Source organism: Acinonyx jubatus, chromosome A1 (assembly GCF_027475565.1).
Source record: "Acinonyx jubatus isolate Ajub_Pintada_27869175 chromosome A1, VMU_Ajub_asm_v1.0, whole genome shotgun sequence".
In the NCBI taxonomy this organism is placed as follows: Eukaryota; Metazoa; Chordata; class Mammalia; order Carnivora; family Felidae; genus Acinonyx; species Acinonyx jubatus.
In genome coordinates, this window is record NC_069380.1 from 110429672 (window position 1) to 110453493 (window position 23822).

Sequence of the window (23822 nt, forward strand, 5' to 3'; positions counted from 1 at the left end):
GTACAATAGACAGGTCCTTAGAGGTCATGCAGTCCACTCCTGCCATGTTTAGATCAAGAAGCTGATGCCCAGAGAAGGGACGAAACTTGCCCAGAGTTCCCTGTGCCGTGGTGATCTTGGGCACCCTCTGAAATCCACACCTTGTAATGAGGTCTGTTGAGTAAGAAGTGTAGCTGAAACAAGGTCTTGGTTGCCAGGGACAGTGGTAGGAAGGTATTAGGTAAAACCCCAGCCTAATCTCCTGGAACTCTGGGACAACCCTGCAGATAGGCCTTACTAAACAGCTGTAGGAAGTGTTGGGAGAGTGGTGTGCTGAGGCTCCTTTTCTAGGCCTTCCCTGTTTCAATGATCTTTGTGGCTGACACCTTGGGAGTTTTACAAGAACAAGATAAGCATACACGCTGAGATTGGCACCTCCTAGTAGCACTTCCAAGAATTGCCTGCCGGCTGATTCCCACGGGAGAAGTGGCCTGGCTTCAGATTTGAGTAATCACCGTGGCCAGTGACGCAGTGTGTGATGTGTGTGTCCTTGTGCATGCACACACATGCCACATGCACACATGCATGTGTAGAGCTGTTAGTCTTTGGGACGGCTGTGTCCTCACATCCTGTCTGTGCCAAATCATAGAGTTACTTGGCCAGAGTCTGTGGGTGCGATTTTGTAGCCTAGTCTTGGGAGTCCCCTCTCTTGTGCTTTTGCCTGGGCCCTTCTGCCCAGCTGTACTGTTGTCTCCCTTTTCTCCACACATCGAAATTCGGGCTCATGTTGAAGTGTCAGCTTGAATCTTCCTTTGGCTCTTCTGTGAAGTCCCCAGCCCCAGCCCAGGCCACAGTTCTACTGTTCTCACTCTTTTGGATGCCAAGAGCTTTCTTCTCTGTCAAGCACATGGTACTTGAGCACATGCTCACACTTTTCCATAGAGCTTGTATTGCTATATAGTTTTTCATGAGATGCAATCTTGTTGACTGAGGCAGTAATCTCATGTTTCACACCATTTTATATCTTCATCAGTGTCTGGTGCATAGAAGGCCCTCAGGAAATGTTGGTTGCCTGGTGGGTCTGGAGTTAGCCAGTATATAAGCACTGACTGAAACACTTTCAGGCCTGGGAAGGCATGAGGTGCTCACCTGTACATGCTGGTGGCCATTCAGAGGGGGTAAGATGGGCTCATTCAGCCCTGCAGGAGGCTCTGATCTGAGAGGGCCATGGTGGTGATGTGCCAGAAATGGGATGAGGGGTTAGTGAGCTCATAGGGCTCTGATGTTACAAACCTGGCCATGCTTTATCTGCTGTGCAGGGGGAGAGGGCACCTGGGTGGTGGATGAGAGGAGGGGCTGAGTCTGAACTTAACTGCTCTCTCCACCTGGGAGGCTTCCTGGACAAGAAGGAGTAAGGGGTTTGGAATTCGACAGCGGATATGGTAGTTCTCACTCTCTTTGGGCCTAGTTCTCTGTCCTTTCCAGTCCTGGGAGCTCTTAGAAGATTGTACCAGGAGCAGGACATGTTTCCCCTTTAATTCTAAAGGACTTCTAATTGCTAACTGGGGATCATTTTTGAGAGAGAGGTGTATTGTGTTTGCCTCTTGTTCGTTTGCTCGTTTGTCCGTTCTGTGGTGGGCCTGATGATGTGAAGCTGGTCTGCTAACATGGTCTAACCTCGGAGTGCAGCACGAAAGGAGCTGGTGACTGTCTCTGGAGCAGGGGACAAGTTTGTGTCCTGCTCTTGGCTGTCCATGATAACACTCTGACTCCCAAGGCTGGCATGCAGTGGCCTCCTTCCCCAGGCTCTGCAGACCGCTCTGGCTTTGTGTTCTCTAGAACTTCTTCCCACCCTACTGTACCTCTTTTCTTTCTCAGATGTGTTGGCTGCCCCTACCACCATGCTTTTGCTTGTGCTGATCCCTCTTCTTGGACTCTTCCTGTTTCCTCCACTATCAGTATGACTGATTCCCAGTCAACTGTGTTAGACTCCCCAGTAGCATCCTGTGGGAGAAAGCATGGACTTTGGAGTCAGCTAGATGCAGGTTCAAACCCTGCCTTCACCACTTCTTGGCTCTTCATGTTACTTCTTTGGGTCTATTTCAAATACACAAGGGCATTGACCTCACAGGGCTGATGGGAGGGCTAAACTGAGGGAGGATGTGCCTGCCCTTTCTTCTCTTCCTGCTTCTACTTCCATTCTCACTGCTAGGCCTGTAGGTGCCTCGTCCCTTGGTTGTTTGTCTCGGTGAAGCCCTTTCATTCAACAGATGTTTACTGAGCACCTACTGTATGCCAAGTGCTGGGCAGTGAGAATGACTTTAGTTTGGGTGTTTGGTGCCAAGGGTTGTGAGAGCCCATACCTGGCCCTGGGAGGGAATGACATTCCAGCTGAGCTCTGGTGGCTGAGAGGTGACGTGGAAAAGACAGGAAGGAAGACAGTTCTGGGCAGAGGGAAGCAATGAGTGGGACTCAATCAGGCATGAGCTGTGCTAATGTCTTTATCCTAAGAGTAGTAGGAAGGATTCCCCACAGAAGTAGGACATGGTCCTATTTGCATCTCCCCAAAGATTGAGAAGGCCCAGGAGGAAGCTCAGTTGAGCAAGGGAGAGCCTTGGCTGGTTGGCATGAGAGTTGCAGCCATGGAGACATGCCGGTCAGGTTGGTCAGCATGCTGGTGGGTGGGACACGGGTGGTAAGAGAGAGGGAGGAAAACAAGGCCTCCTCTCAGGTTCTGGCTCTTGTGACACGATGGTGTATGGATGCATGGAGAGCAGGTTGGCAGCCAAGGGAAGACCAGACCTTAACTCATCTCCCCCAGGTGTGCAAGCTCCCTGCCTTCAGGTTCCAGGGCTCCTGTACAGCCACTTAGGGCCCAAGAGGATTCCAGAAGACTGTTCCTGGTTGATGTTGGAAAATTAGCCCTGAGTCCTCTGTCAGCACACTTGACCATGGACATGCTCCCTTGGCCTCCAAGGCTCTCTGTGTTGGCCAGTTGGTCTCTGGCCCTATCTCCTGGAGGAGGCCCAGCTTCTCCTGGGGGCTCCATGCTGGGGCCAATGTGCTCGGCCTCCTGGGTCTCAGGCAGAGCCAGCAAGGGTGGAGCTCCCACTGCCTTGCTGAAGTAGGCATGGGATCAGCTTCCCTCCCGGCTGTGCTGTATCCACAGGGAAACATTTAGAATATGTGAATGTAAGTGGCTGCTGGAAAGAAATCTACCATTTCTCCTAGTATTGAGAAAGAGCAAGACTACTGGAGGCTACCAGATGTTCTGTGTCATATAATGTATGTTTTATGGCAAATGAAAATATATATAAAATCTGTACCCAGAGAGCTCCCCGCTTGCTTAAAGGGAGCTGGATCCTTCTTTTCACTCTTACCCTTTCATATTTTAGGCAAGAATTCCCTTCCGGGCAATGAACTTATCTGCCAAGTTGGGGCCCAGAGGGAACTCTTATGGGGGACTTGTAAACCCCGTCTTTTGAGGAAATCTTGGGGCTGAGGCCACATTCAGCCCCACATGTTTACACAATAGTCTCTCTCAGCTCTGAGGGGCCATTAGAGTTAATTGGGTGAATAATCTGTGTTTAAAAAGTCCCCAAATACGTATTTACATAATCCATGCTTTGCCCAAGCCTGTTCAAGCCTATTTGTGGGATCTGGAGTGGATCCTGGGCTTAGCATCTTATTCTCATGTGTCCAGAGAAGCTTCTCCTCCTGGTGACTGTCCTGTGGTGGGTATGGGGACAGGCAGGTCTACCTTCTGCCTGGTGTTGTGGCAGGGCCTGTTAGCCATGTGATCTTGCTGAGCCTTTGCCAAACATGTTTTATGGATCTCTGGTGGTGGCAGGTTCTACGTGGGAGAAAGTTTCCATGGTCTACTAAGTTTGGGAAGCACCCTATCTTATGTTGGCTCTTGGAGATTCCAAGGACATTATTATACCAAGACTCCCTGAAGTCATGCAGTAGAGGGCCTGACCTTGCATGGTCTACTCTAGCTTCCATCAGAGGCATGTGAATCTGAGCATCTCTCTCTTGCATGGTCCTGATGAATATCCCATAGAAATAGTATCCTGTAGAAACCGTACTGGGGAACAGCAGTCCCACTCTTGTGTTTTGCAGGGGACACCTTCAGTTTTGGCCATCCACACTCAAACACTGCGTTCGCTGACTTTGGTCATGTCGGCTGCGAACACATGACCCCCAAGAATGCCTCTCACATGGCTACAGTTCTTGCCTGGTTCTTGGAGGAGGAAAGAGTCTGAGTATTTGAAGCGGGCACACGGGGGTTGTGTGGAGACATGGCACTCTGGGTCAGGGAGCCCTCAAAGTCCTGTGCCCCCCGGTTGCTGGAGTCTGGTCTCTGTGGGTCACTCCAGCCCCAGGGATTTGCTCGGCATCAGGAAGGATGCATCCAAATGCGGGCTGAGGCCAGAGCCTGCCTGGAACACAGGTGGACCGTTCACACTCATGCTCTGCTGCTACTGTGAATTGTCCTCCTCATCAGTCATCACACAGCTCTCCGTCTTGGCTGCATATTAGAATCACCTGGAGAGATTAAAAAAATAATCCTGATGCTCAGCCGGCAACCTGGGTTTGTTAAATCAGAATCTAGGTTGATGGGAAACCTGGCCCAAATACAGGCGATTCCGGTGTGCAGCCAGGGTGGAGATGGGGAAGAGTCTCGTGAAGAGAGTAGGTGTCCTAGGAAGCGGGGAGGTGGGTGGCAGGAGTTCACGGCTCTACTCCTGGCGTCGCCACAACTGCATCTCTTTGCTCTGGAGAACCAAACCAACCACAGTCCTGCTCAGGCCACCCTCAGCGATGTGGCAAGCTCCTGGGGTGAGGAAGTGGAAGCATCTTGCTGTGTTTGCATCAAAGCTGCCTCTGTCAAGTGGGTGATGGGGAGGATAATTGCCAACATTATCGGGTATTTACTGGTGCCACATGTGGCCTCAGTTAGCCCTCTGCTTCCTCATGACCTAGCATTTCCATCTTCGTGGAAGGTAAGGTGCAGCATAGTTATGGAATGTTCCAAGTCACATAGGTATTCTCCAGCGACGAGCCGTGATTTCAGTGGTCTGAGCTGTGGAGTTCTTGGTGTGGTTCCTCCCAACTGACTTCAGTGACACCCCCTTGGAAGCTTGGAGTCAGCCCCAGTGTGCGTATTGACACCACAGAAATTGGCAAACACCACAAATCAGATTTTTATTTATTTTCTCAGAGAGCTGGCTGTTAAATATTTGCCAGTGCATCGTTGGACAGAGCCCAACACCCTAGGCCTGGCTCCTTCAGATTCGGGACGGAGGAGAAGCTAGAGCTAAGGAGAATTGAATGGGAAGCTGTTTGTGCAGTGGAGTAAATAGTTGCATCAAGGGAAATGACACGAGAGGGGAAGGCACAAGCTCCTGTGACTTAGGGCGACACTTGGGGTGAGACATGGTTAATGCTGAGTAAATGTTTATTTCTCTTAAAATTGAGGTTACTGCAAAAAAAAAAAAAAAAAAAAAAAAAAAAAGACAGTGGAGACCAGGCTAGAGATGAGGGAAGGCTAGGGACCGTTCTTGAAAGATCTGTGAACTGCTAGAAGGAAGTTGTGCCACACCACGGCAGGCGATGAACTCACGGGATCAAGTTGCAGCTTGCACATGCTGGGCCACAAAGCCGTTTGCGTGTCCATGTTCTGAGTCTGCCTTTCCGAGGGGTGTGGGCAGGGGCTCCAGCCATGAGACGGTTAAATCAGAATAACAAGGGGTGATTTAGCCCGCAGCCCCAACATTCCCTTGCTCACTGCTCCGGCTGGCCCTGCTAATGCTCCTGGGTTGCAAATCTACCGATTTGTCAAGCCTCTCTCCACTGCCTGGCTCTCTGTGGCTGCTTGTATGCTTTATTAAAGAGGCGTTTGCTACCTGTCATCTCAAACGGCCTCCTTTATCCAAAACAGAATAATAGAGATATCTCCCTCCAGGGACTCCGGATGCAAATGCCCGAGGACAGGTTGCCAATTTGCTGTGTGTATTAGGGGAAGGAAGCTGTCAAGGGAAACGGCCGGGATCCAGACTCTTCTAACAAGCTCATTTCTGGGTTGAGGGGAGACCTGGGCCGCTCGAGTTTAGATTACGCGGGCACGAGCCTCCGCTTTCCTACGGACAGCTGTCAGCAGCAATCTCGTTTCTCTCCGGGAAACAAAATTGGCTTTTCTTCCTTCTTCCCCTCCCCCAGCCCGTCCTTGGGTAATAGAGGCCCTGCCAATAACTGTCAAGAAGCCCTTGCATGGAGTGGAGATGTGGGCAGCATGCTCTCTGCTGTGTGGCGGATCGGGCCTTGGTTTACAGACTGGAGGATGTAGGTCCTGGCAGGTGCAGCCTTGTTTCTGGGGGGCAGACGGGAGAGAGCGCATTTCCTCCTCCCTCCCCCAGGGGAATCTAATCAAAGCAAGAACACTGTCCTGGCCACACCTGGGCAAAGATGCTCCTCCTGGCCCTCATCACAGAGGGATGCACCGGCTTCCTTCCCTCCCTGGAATCTCCCCACCCTTGGTGCCCACCATTAGGGAGCCCACATAAGGACCTTTGGTTTGACTTTTGCTCACCCTATAAAGGGGAACTGTCCTAGCTCCGGGATCATTCAGCATCACACTCTGGATCCAGGGACTTTTTGCCCCCAGGAAGACTTTTGGCAGTGGAGGACTTGGGTACAGGAGAAAGGTCCTGCAGCATCCACCTGGGGATCCTTTCCTCCCCTCCATTTCTCGTAGGAAACCTGTGCACCCGCCCCCCTCCCCCCAGAGGTAGTCTCTAGGGAAGAAGCTGTGACTCAGGGCCTTACTGGCAGCTGGTAAGTGCCAGGCTTTGGGTTCAAACCTGAGATAGGACTGTTCCATGTCTTGCATGGCTCTGCTTAGGGTCACAGGGGCCATGCTTTGCAGGGGGTTCACTAGCTTCTACCTCTTCTGGGTTACTCTGCAGTGTCACATCCTTGTGGGCTCAAAGATGTCCAGCCACCCTGGGGGGCCTATAATGACTCCCCTGACCAGGGAGTGGTAGTCCTGTGTATGTGAGACCTCCTGTTTTTTTTTTTTTTTTAATGCTTATTTATTTTTGAGACAGTGCAAGTGCGGGAGGGGCAGAGAGAGAGGGGGACAGAGGATCCGAAGTGGGCTCTGAGCTGACAGCAGAGAAGCCTGTGCAGGGCTCGAACTCATGAAGTGCAAGATCATGACCTGAGCCAAAGTTGGATGCTCAACTGACTGAGCCATCCAGGCACCCCTGTCAGGTGGGTTTTTTTTTTTATTTAAAAATTTTTTTTTTCAACGTTTTTATTTATTTTTGGGACAGAGAGAGACAGAGCATGAACGGGGGAGGGGCAGAGAGAGAGGGAGACACAGAATTGGAAACAGGCTCCAGGCTGCGAGCCATCCGCCCAGAGCCCGACGCGGGGCTCGAACTCACCGACCGTGAGATCGAGACCTGGCTGAAGTCGGACGCTTAACCGACTGCGCCACCCAGGCGCCCCGGGTTTTTTTTTTTTTTAAAGTTTATTTCATTTACGGGTTTTAAAGAGTTTTCTTGACCAACAGGACCTGCTTGCCACCATATCCTCACCTCCATCCCTAACCCATGCAGCCTCAGGATCGTGAGCATCCAGGGAAGGGCCTAGAGTGCACACAAGTGTTCCCTGAGTGTGGCAGGGGGTTGTTTGGGACTGGGCAGAGGTGACCCAGTATGTAGAAACACCTACTGGGTCCTGTGCCTGGAGACACAAGTTGGCTTCACTGGGAGACAGGCAGTGCCCTAGGGTCATGGAAATGAACCTCAGGGTAGAGTCCAAAGCCGTGTGGGACAGGGAGGCCCCCTGAGCTCTGGGCACCATAGCTCTACACATTTGGTTTCTCCTCTGTCCTCTCACCTGTTTTTGGTAACTGCTTAATTAATGTTTGTTGCTAATCTGTCTCACACCTTTCTCTTCCTTGGTGGTGGTCTCACCCCTTTGGGGCTAAAGGGTGCACCGAGCATGTGCCATACCAAGCCTCCCTGGTGGGTCTGGCCCTGCACGTGCTTTGCCCGTCCTTCCTTCACAAGGAAGGTGCCCTAACTTTCTTGCGCACCTGTTGTAACCTGCCCTCTCCCAGCCCTTCTCCGAGGCAGGAGGCTTGGCCCACCCAACCCCACCACCCTGTCAGTATCCCCATTTCACACACGAGGGAACAGACCCTCAGAAAGGTGAAGGTCAGAGCAGAATTTGAATCCAGACATTCTGGCCCCAAAGTCTGTGGTCCTTCTGCTGCCAGGACTGCATGTTGGAGGTAGCCGAGATTTGGGGTCAGGAGTAAGAACTCTGTAGGATAGAATAACATCAAGAGTCTACATCACTTGATTGTTGTGGGTGTTGGTTCTTCTGTGAGGAGGGTTTAAGATGTCCCACCTGGGGGGAGGAAGGACTGTGTGCATAAGGGGAGGAGGAAGGGAATCGGCAGAGCAGGGGCACGAAGGCTCAGGTCCTTTGGGGCTAGGCTTGTTGCTTTGCCCTCCAGCTTTAAGGGTACTGGGCTGGGGCTGGGTTTTCCTGCAGATGGGGCTTTGAGCTGTGGCTCTGAGGCAACACATGCCCCCCCCCCCCCAGCCCCCGTATGCGGTCCCTGTGGGGGCTCTCGCAGTGTTGGCCATCTGGACACAAAGCAGACTTGACATGGGTCCCCACAAGAGCCTGTGCTCTGGGGCAGGATAGCTGTCCCCACTGCCAGCCCAGTACAGCTAGACATAGAGTCCCACTGTGGCCAGGGAGTGCGCAAGCCTCTGTCATGAGTTCTTTGTTCACAGTCCATGCTTCCTAGAATACAGTGTCAAAAAGGTACCTTCGAGGATGAAGAATGGCAAATCCAGGAAGAAAAAATGGAGTATTTGTGGGATTCTACCCACAAAAGACATTGGTATGCTTGAGGTTATATTCCAACTTGAAGCAGGACCTCACGGCCGCCTCACTAAGCCGCCAGCTGTTTCCTCCAGTGCCTGACACATGGTGAGCAATCACACAGTAGTTGAGTGAATCTGTAAAATGGGATTCATCTGAGTTCCTATCTCAGAGGCTTGTGGGAGATGGAATCAGATAAAAGCACTGGGTACACAGTAGACGCTAAGGAAGTGCTCATAGCTCTTTCTTCTTGTAGGTGGGGCAGGGGAGCTTGGAACATGGTGCTTCTGACTTGTTCTAGCTTCCTCTTCTCATCTGCTTGCTCTCTGTTCTGGGACTCTAAGGCCTCAGTGCAGAGCACAGATGCTGTGATGTCTCTAGGGGAGATGCCCCAGGAGCAAATGTCATGGAAGTCTTGGGAGTAGATGTGTGAATGCCAGAGCTGGAAAGGCCCCCAGAGGCATCATGGAACAGCCCAGATGGAGCTGCATCTTCTCTTAGCACTCCAGCCTACCAGCTGTGGCCTGGGGCAACCCACCAGCTCTTTGTCCAAGGGACCTGGTCTGTCAGAGCCTGGGCCTACATGGAGGGACTCTCCTTCCAGGTCTTCCATACGCCCTAGAGGTACATGAACTCCTGCCTCTCATGCTGCTGCCTTCCTCAAGGCCAGGAAAGCCCAGGCCAGCAGACATCCTTTGCCAGGGCCTAGGGAGCCAGTCTCAGCTTAGGGAGAAGGCATCATGGAAGGGTTTGTGCATTAGGGGAAATCAGCCCCAAATAACTCCCAGATTCAGGTCTAAGCATTGCAGGTGAAGGCAGGTAGGAAATTACAGCCACTTGAAGCTTTCTCTCCCAGAGACTTGATTAAAGCTGAGGAGTGTTGGAGCCAAAATAGCTGGGAAAAGTGCCCTTTGATATGCTCATTTGGTTTTAATTTTGGGGGGCACAGGGCAGCCCCAGCTTGTTTTATTTCTGCTTCCTTTTAGCGGCTTTCACTTGACTCCTATCCCCCACTGCCAGCCCTCCCCTGCTGGAGTTTGTGAATTTCAAGGTCAGCTGAAAGTCAAACTTTACCATGTTGGTGATGAAATGCAAGCAGATGTGGCTGGTTTGGCTGATGGCGGCCACACCCTGAGAACCGTGCTCAGTCCTGTGGGTGATGCCTGGCAAAATTAACAAAGTCTGATCGCTTACAACCCTGGGTTTCCATCTCAAGAGATTCAGATTTCAAAGTGAGTGCCAGTCAAGCTTGTGTTTTCCTCGGGGCGGTGGGGGGGTGGGGTTTGAGAGAAGTGAGGCCTGTTGGGGAAGGTGTGGCCACCCCATCCCAGTGTGCTAGTGACTGAGACCGGGCGGATGGGTCCCTGCTCTTGGGGTTGGCCTTTGTCACGTGGTACTGGCTTTGCTGGGGACGTGGTGCCCTGGCCCTTCTTGCTGGAGGAGGGGACTGGTGGATTTTCCAATGCTGGTGACATCACATGCCCATCTAGTTGCCCTCTCCCCCTTTGAAGCGGCTTAAGCCATTGGCAGATGCTTGCCACGTGACCAGCACTGTGTTGGCAGTGACCTCAGGGAGAAGGTCAATTTTCAGCTCGGCTTTCCAGCGTCACCCACACCCCTCTGTGACTCAGAAAGTGGCCCAGCCGGCTGCCTCCTGCTCCTGCAGTCTGGCAGACATGGTCGAGTGGTGCAGAGAGAAGTGGCTTTCTGAGGTCCCAGCCGCTTCTGGCACGACCCCAGACGCTGCCCCTCAGGCTCCAGGAAAGGTCTCCTAACTGCTCCCTGACTGGGGATCTGGTGAGGGACTGTGGCAGCTGTATCCCCAGCATACCTGGGCGTCCAACGCCCAGTCACATGCCACGACTGGCTTACCCAGCAAGCAGGGAGACCCACACTTGGGTTTCCTTTCCTGGGCTCACCAGTTCCGCCAGCCCAGCCCAGCCATCTCCCTGCACCCAGTGCTTCCCAGTGCCCCGTCGCAGGGTGGAGCAGATGCGAGCACGGCCCGAGAGGCAGGGGGTGCTGAGGGACGGGTGCTTGGGAGTCAGCACCACGTTGGAAACCCAGCTCCATCGGTGGTCGGCTGTGGGACCTGGGCACCCTCCTCAGCTCCTCCAGGCCTCAGTTTCTTTGTTGGTAAGAGGGGTAATGGTGCCCTCCTCAGAGCTGCTGTGAGCACGAAATGAAATGGTGCGTGTAAAGTGCCTGGCTGGGTGCCTGCCGCCTGGTGCTCAGTAATGCCAGCTATTATAGCTATTGTCCAAATCCAGTGAGAGCCGTGGGGAGGGACCTGCCTGGGTTCCCTTGTGGCCCGCTGGGCTTTCCTAGCTGTAGAGCCCAATTATGCAGCCTTTCCCTGGTCCAGGCGTGCTGCCTCTCCCCCCAGGGTCCTTGCCCCAGCTCGGCTGGGAGCAGGGGCAGATGGGCATTGGGAGTTAGCCCCGAATCCCCCCTCTCCACCCTGCCTTTGTGAGTGGCAGCCTCGTGCAGAGAAGTGACGTATAGAAAGTGCCCTTTAAATTGAGGAGTTGTCCAAAACGGGGCTGGCTTTCAAAGCACATTTTTGGATCAGAAATCCCGGAATAAGAAAATTCTGAATGCAGAATAAAGCACAAGAGCCTGCCACAACAGCACATGTGAGTCAACCCGGAGCGCCTCTGAAACAACCTGCCTTGTTAAAATCAGTCCCTTGGTGCGGGGGGATTAGCGCTCTGCAAACCTCCCATCCCAGGCCTGCCTGCATTTTTACTTTCCCTGCCCTGAATCTCTTGCTCCCCGCTTCATACCAGGGGGGACTTCCCACACAGGATGGGGGCCACTCCCATTGCTACAATGATGGAGAGATTTTTCCTTTGCTTTGGGCGGAGAGGCAGACACGTTGTCTGAAACAACTCTCCCTGCTTTGTCCCCCGCTCTGGCTGTTGTCAGAAAGATCAGGGAGACCTGAGTGAAGGAGCCCCAAAGGAGGGCCCTCTCTAGGTTACTGTGTGGGAGTTCCAAGAGTCATTCCTTTCCTCCTCTTCCTCCAGGGAGGCTTGCCTGGTCTATTTACTCTTCAGAGGTGGGACCCCCCCCCCCCGCCCCGGGGTTCACAGACACAACTGATCACACATGGCACCCCGGGGGCTCAGCAACGTGCAGCACCCACAGGACCTACTGACCGCCCCCTCTCCCGCTGACTACCTGCTAGTGTGGCTTGTGTGCTAGGAGAAGTATGTCCAAGATGGAACAGCAGGGACACACCCAGGAGAAGGTTCCAGACCTTCCTGCCCCACTGCTTCCCTACCACCCTGGGCTGGCTGGAGCAAGACTGGCCGGCTAGCCTGGGTTCTGGAGCACAAGCCCTTTTCCTCACTCTGTTTGCCGAGCCTCCCCAAGCTTTGGCAGCTCATTATTTCTCCACTGGCGGGTGAGTGGGAGAGGCCGCGCCAAAGGGACGGCCAATTACCAGGGCCTCGCCGCCACGCACCGCCTTGGATGCGTTTTCTCAAATGGCAAAGCCCTCTTCGGGGAGAGGCAATTTGTGGGGAGCTCAGGGCAGCATAATTTATGGGCCCCTTCTCTCCTGGTTAGGAAAAAGGTGGCTGTGGCTTAATTTAATTAGCTGGGTTCGGCTGAGCACATGACCAGGATGGGCCTGGAATCCTGGTAAACGAGGCACATTTCTTTTGTGAGTAAAGCACAGCCGAAGAAGAAAAGGTCTAAAGTTACTTGATTCATTAGGATCCTTGGGTTAGAATTGTCTTCCAGTTTGAAATATAAAGCCACTTATTTTTCTTAACAAGAATCCAGCCCACCAGCTACGGTGTTCTGCTCATGCATTTAATAGGAATAATTGCATGGAGCTCAAATTATCATAACCTAATGCTCTTCATGGTAGATCCAGCCTCGTCACATTTTTCCCACAGGGAAACGAGTGTGTTCTGTAGGGCGGGGAGAAGCTGCCAGCTCATTCGCCCGGTCATTCACAGCCTGCCTGTGCTCTGCCCTGCCTTGTTGGTTGAGTTTCTGGGGGTGCAGGCCACCAGGCTGGGAGCATTGAGGGGGCTTCTAGAAGAAGGGGCCAGGGTAGCAGGCGCTCTCTATAGGTGATCCATAGCTCTCAGCTCGGCCTAGCTCTCTAATTTCAAAGGAAGGTCACAGTAAGAGAGAAAGCTAGGTTTGTAAGGGATCATGAAGTCCTGATATTTCTGGTGGCAGTAGCAATCATAATGATTGTCAGGGCAGTGCCCTTATTTTACAGTTCAGGGAACTCGGGTGCTGAGAGGCTATAAGAAAGGCTGGTCATGACAGACCCTGGCCCCGGGTTTTCGGATGTCCCAGAGCACGGAAGGGAGGTGCCAGTGATGCAGTTCTTAAACACAGATCCCTCGAGCAGATGTGAAGCACAGACTGGGGAGAGGGCTGTGAGATCTCTGTCATCAGCCACTTGATCTTAGGTAAGGCTCTCTCAGCCTCAGTTTCCAGACCTGCGAAATGGGGATCCCAACACCTGCCCTGAATCCCTCCCAGGATTGGCTCATGATGCCCGTGAGAGAAAGAATCCAGGTGAGAGGGCTCAGCAAAGTGCTGCCTGGTTGGTTGAATCATCACAGCCAGAGTGCTATCACTTGCAGAAGGAGAAGCTTCCTGGCTCAAGCCAGGCATCCCTCTGAGCTCAAAATGACCAGCGTGGCCAGGATTGCCAGAACTCGGGCTGGGCTGCTGCCTGTGGGGGGCCTGGATTTGAGTCCTGGGGCTTCCCCAGGTATGGCCTTTGTGTGCATGTTGCACGGTGAGCCGAGGGTGCTGTGTTTCTGAGCTGTCCCTTCAGGCCACAGAGGCAGGCCCCCCGGTGAACCATTTGTGGGAGGAGCAGGGGCATGTGAACGGAGGACCACTGCATGTCCATTTTGCAGCCAGTGTGGGCCACACAGGAACTGGAGAGGGGCCTTGTCTATGTAAGTCCTCCATTACCCCGCTTCTTGTGTTTCTTTCTTTGTGGAGCCCCAGGTAAAGTCACCGGGAAACCCAGGCTGGGTTCTGCCATGGGGGCTGGGGCAGATGGTGGCAGGGGCCAGTCATGCCGTGAACACTGCCATCCTCACCAGGCCAGGCTCAGAGGCTCAGGGCATTTGCCTTCTACCCTCACGGAAGCTGTGCTGCTTCTTTATCAGGAGATACAAGTGTTGCAGAGGCCATGGTGATCCCTTTCCCCCGAGAGCACTGCTTGTTATCCTTCTATTACTTCGCAAAGCAAACGGTGCCTTCGTCTTCAATCGCAAATGGTGTTGTCGACTACTTCAAAAAAGCAGAGTGAATATTATTCCAATATTTATCTTAGCACAAAACTAACATTTCAAAGCCTATGCCCATAATTCAAATGTTGATGGGGAACACATTGTGTGGATGTGGTGCAAATATATACAAGGGGGAAGTTGCTTATATTTAATAGGGAAACAAGAAGTAAACATTTTTGAATAAAAATGGCAAAGCCTTGGGTTCTACGAGTTGCAGTTTTTCAGTTGAACATATTTAACTGGCACCTCTTAGGAGCTGTCATGTGGTCTGAGGGTTCAGCAGGGTTGAAGTCAAGTTCTTATTAGCAAGCAAGGATGCCTCTCAGAACCGGGGCCCAGGATTTCGTGTTCCTGGCCTTACTGGGCTGATCCAGAAGGTGGTGTGTGGCTGGGAAGTTCACTGCCGCTGCTTTGTCTCTCCCCATGTTTGCTTCACGCAAATGCTCGAGCGTGCCAGGAGCCCTTATAAAGGCGCATGGGAAGGGGAGAGCGGCCCCTTCTTGGGGGCGGTTGTCTTGTGGCTGCTTTGTAAGAGTACCCCTCATGCTGAAGGCTGACCTGCCCTGTAGCATCCCCTGTGTGGAAGAGAGAGGTGTGGGCCCCTGTGGTCTTGGTCTAAGAATTCTTGAGCAACGGGAACCGTGGCTGTTTCTGGCATCTTACATCATGTGAGAAGGGCTTGCAGGCCTCTGTAAACGCTCGGGTGCCTGTCTGTACAAATGTGGGGCCTTGACACTGGCGGGCTCCGTTTTTGTTACTGATGCAGGGTGTGGGCACTCGCACTTCCTTCTGGAATCCTCCAGCCTGTGTGTCTGACTGGGGAAGCAGCTGTGAAGGTGGCATCTGCATAGCCTTGGCCCCATCCTGCTGCGACAATTCGCCTGGTGATAGGTATGTGGAAGTGGAGGGGCTCTGTATTGCTGCACTCTGGTTCCTGGGGCATTAGTTTCAGTCCTGAATGGGCTTTTCCTGCAAGGAGACAGCCACGTGACTTCTCCAAGTCAAGCAAGGACACTTTGGATTTGTCCACATGGCCCTGTTCGCCATCATTGTCTTGTTTTCCAAAGTTGAATTGGTGCTTTTTTGGGGGGGAGGGGCTTCCTTAGATGGCAGGACCATATAAATCCTCATGCCGCACTTAGCAAGGACACCCAGAAGTTCATGGGTGTGAGGGGGCACCTGGAATCATTCTGGACCACTTTGGCAGATGCTGCCGGGCAAGGCTGTGTGCTCAGAGCTGTGTGATGTTCTGGAAGGGGATGGCAGAGAGGGAGGTGTGGCTCTCACCACATGAGGAGGACAGAAGTTAGAATTTTACACAGGAGATTTGGAGGCCATTTGTTTGAGGGGCTCTTCTCTGGATTCTAGAAGTAATAATAATTAAATTGAAAATTAAAAAATGATAAAGCTGGGGTGCCCGGGTGGCTCAGTTGGTTGAGCGTCTGACTCTTGATTTTAGCTCTGGTTGTAATCCCAGGGTAGTGGGATTGAGACCTACTTTGGGCTGTGCACTGAGTGTGGAGTCCGCTTGAGATTCTCTCTGTCTCTCTCTCTCTCTCTCTCTCTCTCCCTCTTGCCCTCCCTGCCCTGCCAGCTCTGCCCCTTTCTTGTTGCTTGCACACGCTTTCTCTTTAAAAAAAAAAAATCATAAGGCTGACGGAGTGTTTATAAATAGGTCAGAAAGCGTTCTGGGTACCTGATGGGAATTAATTCTTGTAACTCTCACCACAAGTGTGTGAGGTGAACATTACTCCTCCTCTTTTACACATGTAGTAATATCATTTCGTGGGGGTCAAACAGCTAGAGTGGTAGAGCTGCCTCTGACCCTGGGCAGTCTCCTGGGCATGTGCCTGTCGCTGGGAGGTTCTGGCATGTGCCTGTGGCATGTGCCTGTGACTGGGAAGAAGCACCTGCTTCTTCACACTATTTCTGCTGCAGCTTTTTTTCCTGGGGACTTGGTGTTTTCCTGAAGACCATTCCCCCTCTGTGCCCAGGGATGTGCAGGATAGTGTTAGGTGCTGAGAGGAGAGAGCAGGTCAGGATGGGGCTGCTCACTGTCCAAACCCAGGGCTGAGCAGGCTTCCTCTCTTCTTTTTTAACAATGTTTATTTATTTTTGAGTGAGAGAGTGCACAAGCAAGGGAAGGACAGAGAGAGAGGGGGACAGAGGATCTGAGGCAGGCTCCATGCTGACAGCAGAGAGCCCCGGGCGGGGCTCAAACCCGTGAGCTGCGAGATCATGACCTGAGCTGAAGTCTGATGCTTAACCGGCGGAGCCACCCAGGTGCCCCAGGCTTCTTCTCTTGCTTGCAGAGTCTGGGACTGAGAGCTTTGCTGTGGCTCAGGTCTGGCTTGCTGTCTGAGGAGAGCATGGGGCCAGCTCTGGCCAACCAAAGCTAAAGAGCCTCATTCCAAGGTGGGAGGTAGAGCTGGAGCAAGACTTAGGTGACTGAATTGAGATCACACCATGTCGTTCTTCCTGGCTGTTTCTAGGGGCCGCTTACCAGGAGGTGGATACCATAGCACATTCTTGCCCAGCTCACCGATGGTGCTCCCAAACATGTCAAGAGTTTCAAAGGCATCACACTTTTACATTGCACCCCTGCCACTACGATTATTACCTATTCCTGGCTGAAAAGCAGACGGTAATATGGCTAGGCCCTGTCTGAGAAGTGGGTGGTTGGAAGCTGGGACATGCTTGGGTATATGTGTGGTGTGAGAGCCGAGTGAGGAAGAAGCAGAATGTATCTCTAGGCTCAGGCTGGGGCAAGAGAGGGGGGCAGCTGGCTGCAGAGGTGTGTGATGGGGAGGAAGGGGTGGCGGCGGTGGTGGTGATGTTGCAATGAGATGCCAGTTGTGAGATTAGTTTTTGATTTAAGGCATCGTCAAGGAACCTGCTGGATCTCCCTGTGTATAGTTTGGGGACATTTGGCCAAAATGGATGGGTTCGTCCACTCTGTAGGTCATCGGGGAGCATTCAGCTTGGGGTCGGAGGCTGTGGGAATAGTTTGGGGGAAAACTTGAGTCCTTGCTGAGATGCCTGCATGGATAGCAAGGGAACAGGCTTTCACCAAGCACATTGAGAGAAGACACTTGTTGAGGCTGAAGGATGAAGTAACACACCCAGGGCCATCGGTGTGTCTGGGGATGGTGAAAACCGTAAAGCTTGGTACAAAGATTATTGCTTCTGAAAGCCCTTTGTCTTCCGACATCAGCCTATTGTACCCCTTCTTGATGGGGTCGCGTGTTGTCTAGCAGCAGCCTAGCCAGGTGTCTGCTGGGTGTCTTCCGCCCAGGGAATGACCTCAGGGGCCACCTAGTGCAGTTTCTGAGGAAGAAGACAGTAGAGGGGGTAGAAAAAGCAGGAGCATTTGCCAAAGCGTCTAGTTTCTTCTTTCCTTGAAGTGGGCCCCCTGGTGTTGCTGTGTTGGTGCCCGGGAAGGACACGGGTGGAGCCTCTCGTGGTGTGAAGTGACACCATGTGGCTCTGGGGGCAGTGAGGTCTCATTGGGTGATGTGACTGGTCTTCAAGGCTTGACAAACACCTGGATAGAGGACAGGCAGTGGTGTCTCATTTTAGGGGAGCTTTTAGACGAAGAAAAACCATTTGTCTACCTTGAGAACCATCTCCTATTGCCATGGAAACAGACGGATGGCAGGGGCTGTGGTCATGGCAGGAGCTACAGGGTGGCCCCATAGTCTCTGTCCCTCTGTGCTCTTTGTGGACTCAGCTAACCCCCTGCAAGGCCCTCATGGGGCAGAAGGCACTGGGTGTGGAGTTGAAGTGCTTTGAGGGCCTGCTGTCCTTCTGAGCTGCTGGTCTAAGCCCCTCTTGTCTCTGCCTCCTCGCCGCTTTCCCTGCTCTAGGCGGCGCTGGGTCCCCAAGCATCTGGCTGATGTCCGCCTAGCACCAGAGTGAGAGGCTCCCGCCGTGGCTCCGGACCCTTTTTCTCCTAGCTGGGTCCTCTCCTCCCTCAGGCAGGGTTTTCTGGAGTGATACCCTCCCTCTAGGTTGATGTAAGAATTACGTGAGTTAATCTCTGTGAGGCATTTAGAAAGTGTTTGGCACCTAATACGTACTGTGTTGGCGTCGGCTCTCGCTGCTGTTGAATATTCTTGTTAAAGAAAAATATCGAGCCCATAATAGTGAAAGACGTATGCAGACAGCCGACCTGGAAGGTGTTGTTCTTTCTGCACAGACCGTCCTGGGATTCATATTTCTGCTCTGCAGCCCATCTCTGTGTGTCCTTGGGAAGATAACTTTGCTGTCGAACTCCTCAGTTTATCTATCTGTATCATAGGGAATGCAATACTTGCCTTGCAGACTTGGGAACTTTACAATATAAGAGTCACCTGGAAGAGCCACCCGTGAGCTTCTGAGGGATGGGGGCCCTCTATGGTTGTCTCAGGTGCTAGACAGGCGCAGGGTGGAGAAGATGGGGCGGAGAAGACGGAGCAGCGATCTGTTCTGAGGAACGGGTTCCTTCCAGTGAGGTAGGGCTGCTGTCTGAGATGGTCGTGTTGCTGCAGGGAGATAGGTGAGGACAGGCGAAGAGAAGGGTCGTGTTGGGGTCTCAGGCTGCCTGGAGTCTCAGATCTCCGCTTGTGGGAACAGCACAAGAGGAGACTGGGCGAGGGGGTGTTTGAGCCCTAGTCCCCTGCTTAGCCCTCCTCGGCCATGAAGGCCACGACTCGCCCTCCCAGGACCTGGTGACGTGTCATCTATGAATTGAAGTTGATCTTCGCAGAGCCTGCCTTCTCATCATGCCCTGGGCTCCACAGCTGACTTTTTGTTCCCAGTGGGAATCGGGCTGGCCCCTGTCTGCCTTCCTCCAATCGCTGGAGTCACCTGGGCTGTGACATCCCTCAGGAGGCACCTTCAGGAGGCTGGCACCACGGCCAGCCAGCCTGCTTTTGAGGCCTAAAGAAGAGGCTTCCCCAGACATTATGTGGGGAAACCTGACAGTTCTCTTGACACTTGGCCTGAGGGCATGTAGGGTATAGGGTTGGGAGCATTGGAGGGGACACTGGAGGGGAGTGTTAAGAGGCCCCTTTTGAGTAGCCTGGAGCTCCCTCCCAGGGAGAGGAAATTAAGGTTCTGATATCTGGCCTTGATACTTGTTTAAAAATTTTTTTTTAATCTTTATTTTTGAGAGGAAGAGAGACAGTTTGAGTGGGGGATGGAACACAGAGAGAGGGAGACACAGAATCCAAAGCAAGTTCCAGGCTCCGAGCTGTCAGCACGGAGCCTGACTCGGGGCTTGAACTCATGAATCACAAGATTGTGACCTGAGCTGAGGTCAGACGCTTAACTGATTGAGCCACCCAGGTGCCCCATGGCCTTGATACTTCTGTCGGGTGAGGTCCTCATTTGATTGTGTGGGAAAACAGAGCAGGGGTTGAGGCCATAGCTGTCCGGTCATGAGCTCTGGAGCTCTGTGGGGGCCATGGGCTGTTTTTGTGAAATTTCCTTTTTTTGCCTTCATATTTTGCTTGGAGGGAGGGTATCCTAGTCTCTAGGTTCTTTGTCTCTCGTTTTCAATTAATGTGTTTGTAATTTTATTTTATAGCTGTGTGTATCTTCAGGGGACAGAGGGTGGCCATCTGTATGGGGGAACAGTCATAATAATCAAAAGATAGTGTTGCCAATTAGATTACTGCTGTTAGGTCCACATTTAATGTGCGCCTCTCTGTGCTTTTACATGTGCTGCCTATGAGCCCCAGGAGGTAGGTGTTAGCTCCATTTTACAGATGAGGAAACTGAGTTTTAGAAATCCTAACTGACCACTCTGGAGTTAAAATAAATAAATAAAATAACTCCTCACTGACTGTTGTAATTACTAGTTGTTAATATTATTTGAAGGAACATGATACACAGTGTAGTAAATACACTCAAACTCAGGACTTAAAAAATTCAAGTATAATTACTGTACAGTGTTGTATTAGTTTCAGGTGTACAATATCATGATTCAATAATTCTATACATTATTCAGTGCTCATCTCGATGTGTTCTCTTAATCCCCTTTATCTAGTTCACCCATCCTCCCTGCCCCTCCCATCTAATAACCACCAGGTCACTGTATTTAAGAGTCAGTGTTTTCTTTTTTTTTTTGTCACTTTTTTCTCTGTTCATTTGTTTTGTTCATTAAATTCCACATATGAGTGAAATCATATGATATTTGTCTTTGGCTTACTTCTCTTAGCAATACACTCTCTAGATTGACCCATGTTGTTAGAAATGGCAACAGCTCATTCTTTTTTTTTTTTTTTTTTTCAAAAAATGTTTTAACGTTTATTACTGAGAGACACAGAGCATGAGCAGGGGAGGGGTAGAGAGAGGGAAGACACCGAATCTGAAGTAGGCTCCAGGCTCTGAGCTGTCAGCACAGAGCCCGACGTGGGGCTCGAACTCACGAACTGTGAGATCATGACCTGAGCCGAAGTCAGTCGCTTAACCAACTGAGCCACCCAGGTGCCCCAGATGTCGTTCTTTTTTTTATGACTAATATTCCACTGTGTATACATACCACCTCTTAAATGTCTTTTACTCAGGAGTTTCTGATTCTGAAGTCCATACTCTTAATCTCTTTTAACAGCTTTTATATTCTCTCGATCTTGGTCCTATCATGTAAAAACAAAGACAAGGGTGGGGGGTATGCTTTCATCCTCCTGCATCTCATTGCTCTCAGAGCAAGGATTGTGTGTTGGGATGATTCCGGGGCTTAGCCCTTCCTCTCCAGTTTGTGGCCACAAACCCTTTGCCATCCTCAGGGACCATACTGAATGTGGTTGGCTGATCAGGGCTCCACTGAAGAATTTGTGTCCAGTATTGGTGGTTCTAGGAAGTTTTCCCTCCATTGGTAGGACCCCCAGGGATGATGAAGTCCTATCTAGAGCCTGGCCTGGGTCTGTGATACCTCTAGAAGGGCTGCTCTGGTGGCAGGGGCACACAGGACCCTCTCCCTGGCGAGCAGATGCGTGGCCTGCCTCTGACTCCAGTGGCACCTTCCTGAGAGACACCAGACATCCTCTGGGGGCAGATGGCTGATCTTTGTCCTTTTGAGGCCAACTCTGAAACCTGTGCCGTCATCAAGTCAGAGAGAATGTGATGGATGTGATACGTGGGATTTGTAAGATCTGGTTCTCCTTCCTGTTTAGCCCCAAACCTTCTGTGTGAGGCTGCATGGGCTGTTGTCCATGTCTTGGCCACTGCCCCTTCCTCTGTGAAGTGGGGATGGCCATCCCTGTCCAGCCTCTGAAACAGGGTTGCTTTGAGGACCGCTGAGATGAGTTAGTGAAGGGCTTGTGGGTTCTAAATCTAAGTCAGTGTCTGCCTGTACCCACCCTCTGGCAAATCTTTGATTTTCACTGGGTTAGAGGTCGCATGTCTGCAGCCCCTCATATGTCCTCCCATTGGGTTATCGTCACACTGTAGCAAAACTGCTAGTAGGTGAGGTTATGTCTCCCCCATTCTGATTGCTCTTGAGGGCAGGGACTGTGCCTTGACCATCACAGAGTGGTGTGATGACACAGAGTTGACATTCATTAAATATTGTTGAATCAATAGATGATTGAATGCATCTGTTTCCAGCCTTGGGAAATGGCTGGATGTGCTTGGGTGTCTCTTTTGATCTCCAAATCGGCAAAGGACTTTGTCAGAGAAAGGTTAGGAATGTGAGGGATCACATGGGATATTTCCTTAATATTCTCTGAGTTGTCTATGGCTAGATCAGGTTTGGCTTGATGCAGTACCCAAACTGTCTCTATGACAAGGCTTATTTCTCTCCATTCCTTGATTCCTTTAAGCAAAGTTCTATTCTCTAGCTCACATGGTTTAAAAGGTGGCTGCAGCAGGTCTCGCCCCACATCCTCCCTTATTTGGTCCCGAGGAATAGATGGAGAATTCCCAGCTTTCCTAATGGAGATCCTGGGGCTCTCTCTGATTGGACAGCTTTGGTCACGTGCCCTCCCCTGAACCAATTACTTGGCCAGGGGAAGGCCCTGGCTTAGATTTGGGATGTGTCCTCCACCCCATATGGAATGAGAGTGTGGGAAGGATGGATCCTCCAATAAAATTAAGTCCCCTGCTGGAATGAGGGGAGATGGATATGATGGAAATACAAGGTATTTTCACCATAGAGAACAAGTTATATTAAAAAAAAATCTGTGCATCATTTCTAGGCCCCTTCAAGATCAGAAGGTGTTTTCCTCTTCAGTTATCAGCTCCAGCCCCTGAAGTACTGTGTTTACCTATCCATTTAGGGCCACATTGCCCTGCTGGTGCCGGCTCCCTGGCTTACCTGGGGACTGGCTGTTGGTGCTGGGCTCTTAGGTGCTTTCTGGCTGAAACATCTCTCCATCTGCCTGTCGCACTCACGGGATGTCAGCTGTGTGGGTCCCTAGATGTCTTGTGTTCCAAATGCCCAGGCAAGACAACTAAAGCCAGAAAGGCAAAGGCTTTTCCCTGATGGCACAGCTAGTCAATGCCAAAGCCAGGATTGGAACCAGGCGTCCTGGCCCTGTCCGAGCTCTCTTCCTTATACCCCCCTCCCCCACTTCTCTCACTATAATTTCTCCTTTGCAAAAAGATTTTAGAGCCGTGGACAAAGGCAGGAGAGACTCATTGCAGGAGGCTAGAGGTCTCATTATGGGAGGTCAAGCACCAGAATGACGCCCTGTAGGTGGGCCCAGGCTCCAGACGCAATCCTGAGCCTTCCTGCCCTCGGGTGCCCAGCTCAGAGTGTGGGGTAGGTTTCCATCTCCAGAAAGTCAGCAGTTATGTGGGCCAGACTTTGCATTTCTCTGAGCTCAGTGATTAGGGTCTCTAAGACTAACCATTATTCGTGTGTCTTGGGAATGAATGTTTTTCACACATGGAGCCTTTGCAGAAAGATTTAGCCTGGGGATGAAGCGGACGGGCTCTACATTGAGGGCAGATACCAATCATTTTTACAATTGTTTGCAACAGGAGAGGAAGCATGAGCTTAACAGTTCTGTTGTGGATAGATTTGGGGGAGAAACAGGAATGAACTGTCAACAGGATGGCTTCTGCTTTTATCCTGGGATCTGCTGCCGTTCCCTGCAATCCGGCTGCCCTGTGCAGAGCCCCGGGATTTACAGACATTCTTGCAGGTGCGGGCCTCATTGTGCGGAGCTGTCCCAGGGGCTGGGCCGGCATGTGTGGAGGGGAATCTGTCAGGTGTGTTAGGGCAGGGAGCACCCTCCTTAGGGGGAGTCTGGAGCAGGCCCCACATTTCTCTTACTTGGGGGAGGAGCCCAAGCCGGGAACCCAGACCTGAATGAGCACCCAGTGGCCTCCTGAGCTGGACTAAGCCCCGCTTATGTTTTCAAAAGCACTAGACAGCAGTAACCACGAGGAACAGTCTTTTCAGCAAGGGAGAGGAAAAAAAAAAACAAAAAAACCTCCTGCTCAGAAATCCATTTGTGGGAAGTTTGAAGTTTGAAGCCCTCCAGCTGCAGACTGGCGGCCTGGGTGGTCGAATGGGTGGGACGGGTGTCCTCGGAGTGGAAGGAGAGCAGAGCCTGGGGCAGCTGGGGAGCAAGGCAGGAGGGCAGCAGTTTGCTTTAGCCACAGCAGTGGATTTGCCATGCGGCAGACCTGGATTCAGGTTTTGCCTCTTATTTTGAGCCAGCT

The 23822-nt window shown here is 51.8% G+C and overlaps 1 long non-coding RNA gene across 1 annotated transcript in view; it reads left to right on the forward strand.

Moving 5' to 3' along the window:
- The first annotated feature begins 753 nt into the window (after positions 1-753).
- Positions 754-23822, forward strand: part of LOC113604484 (uncharacterized) — a 133733-nt gene continuing 110664 nt past the window's right edge. The window contains exon 1 of the long non-coding RNA XR_008297813.1: positions 754-889. This is a non-coding gene — a long non-coding RNA (uncharacterized LOC113604484). The remainder of the gene's footprint in view (positions 890-23822) is intronic.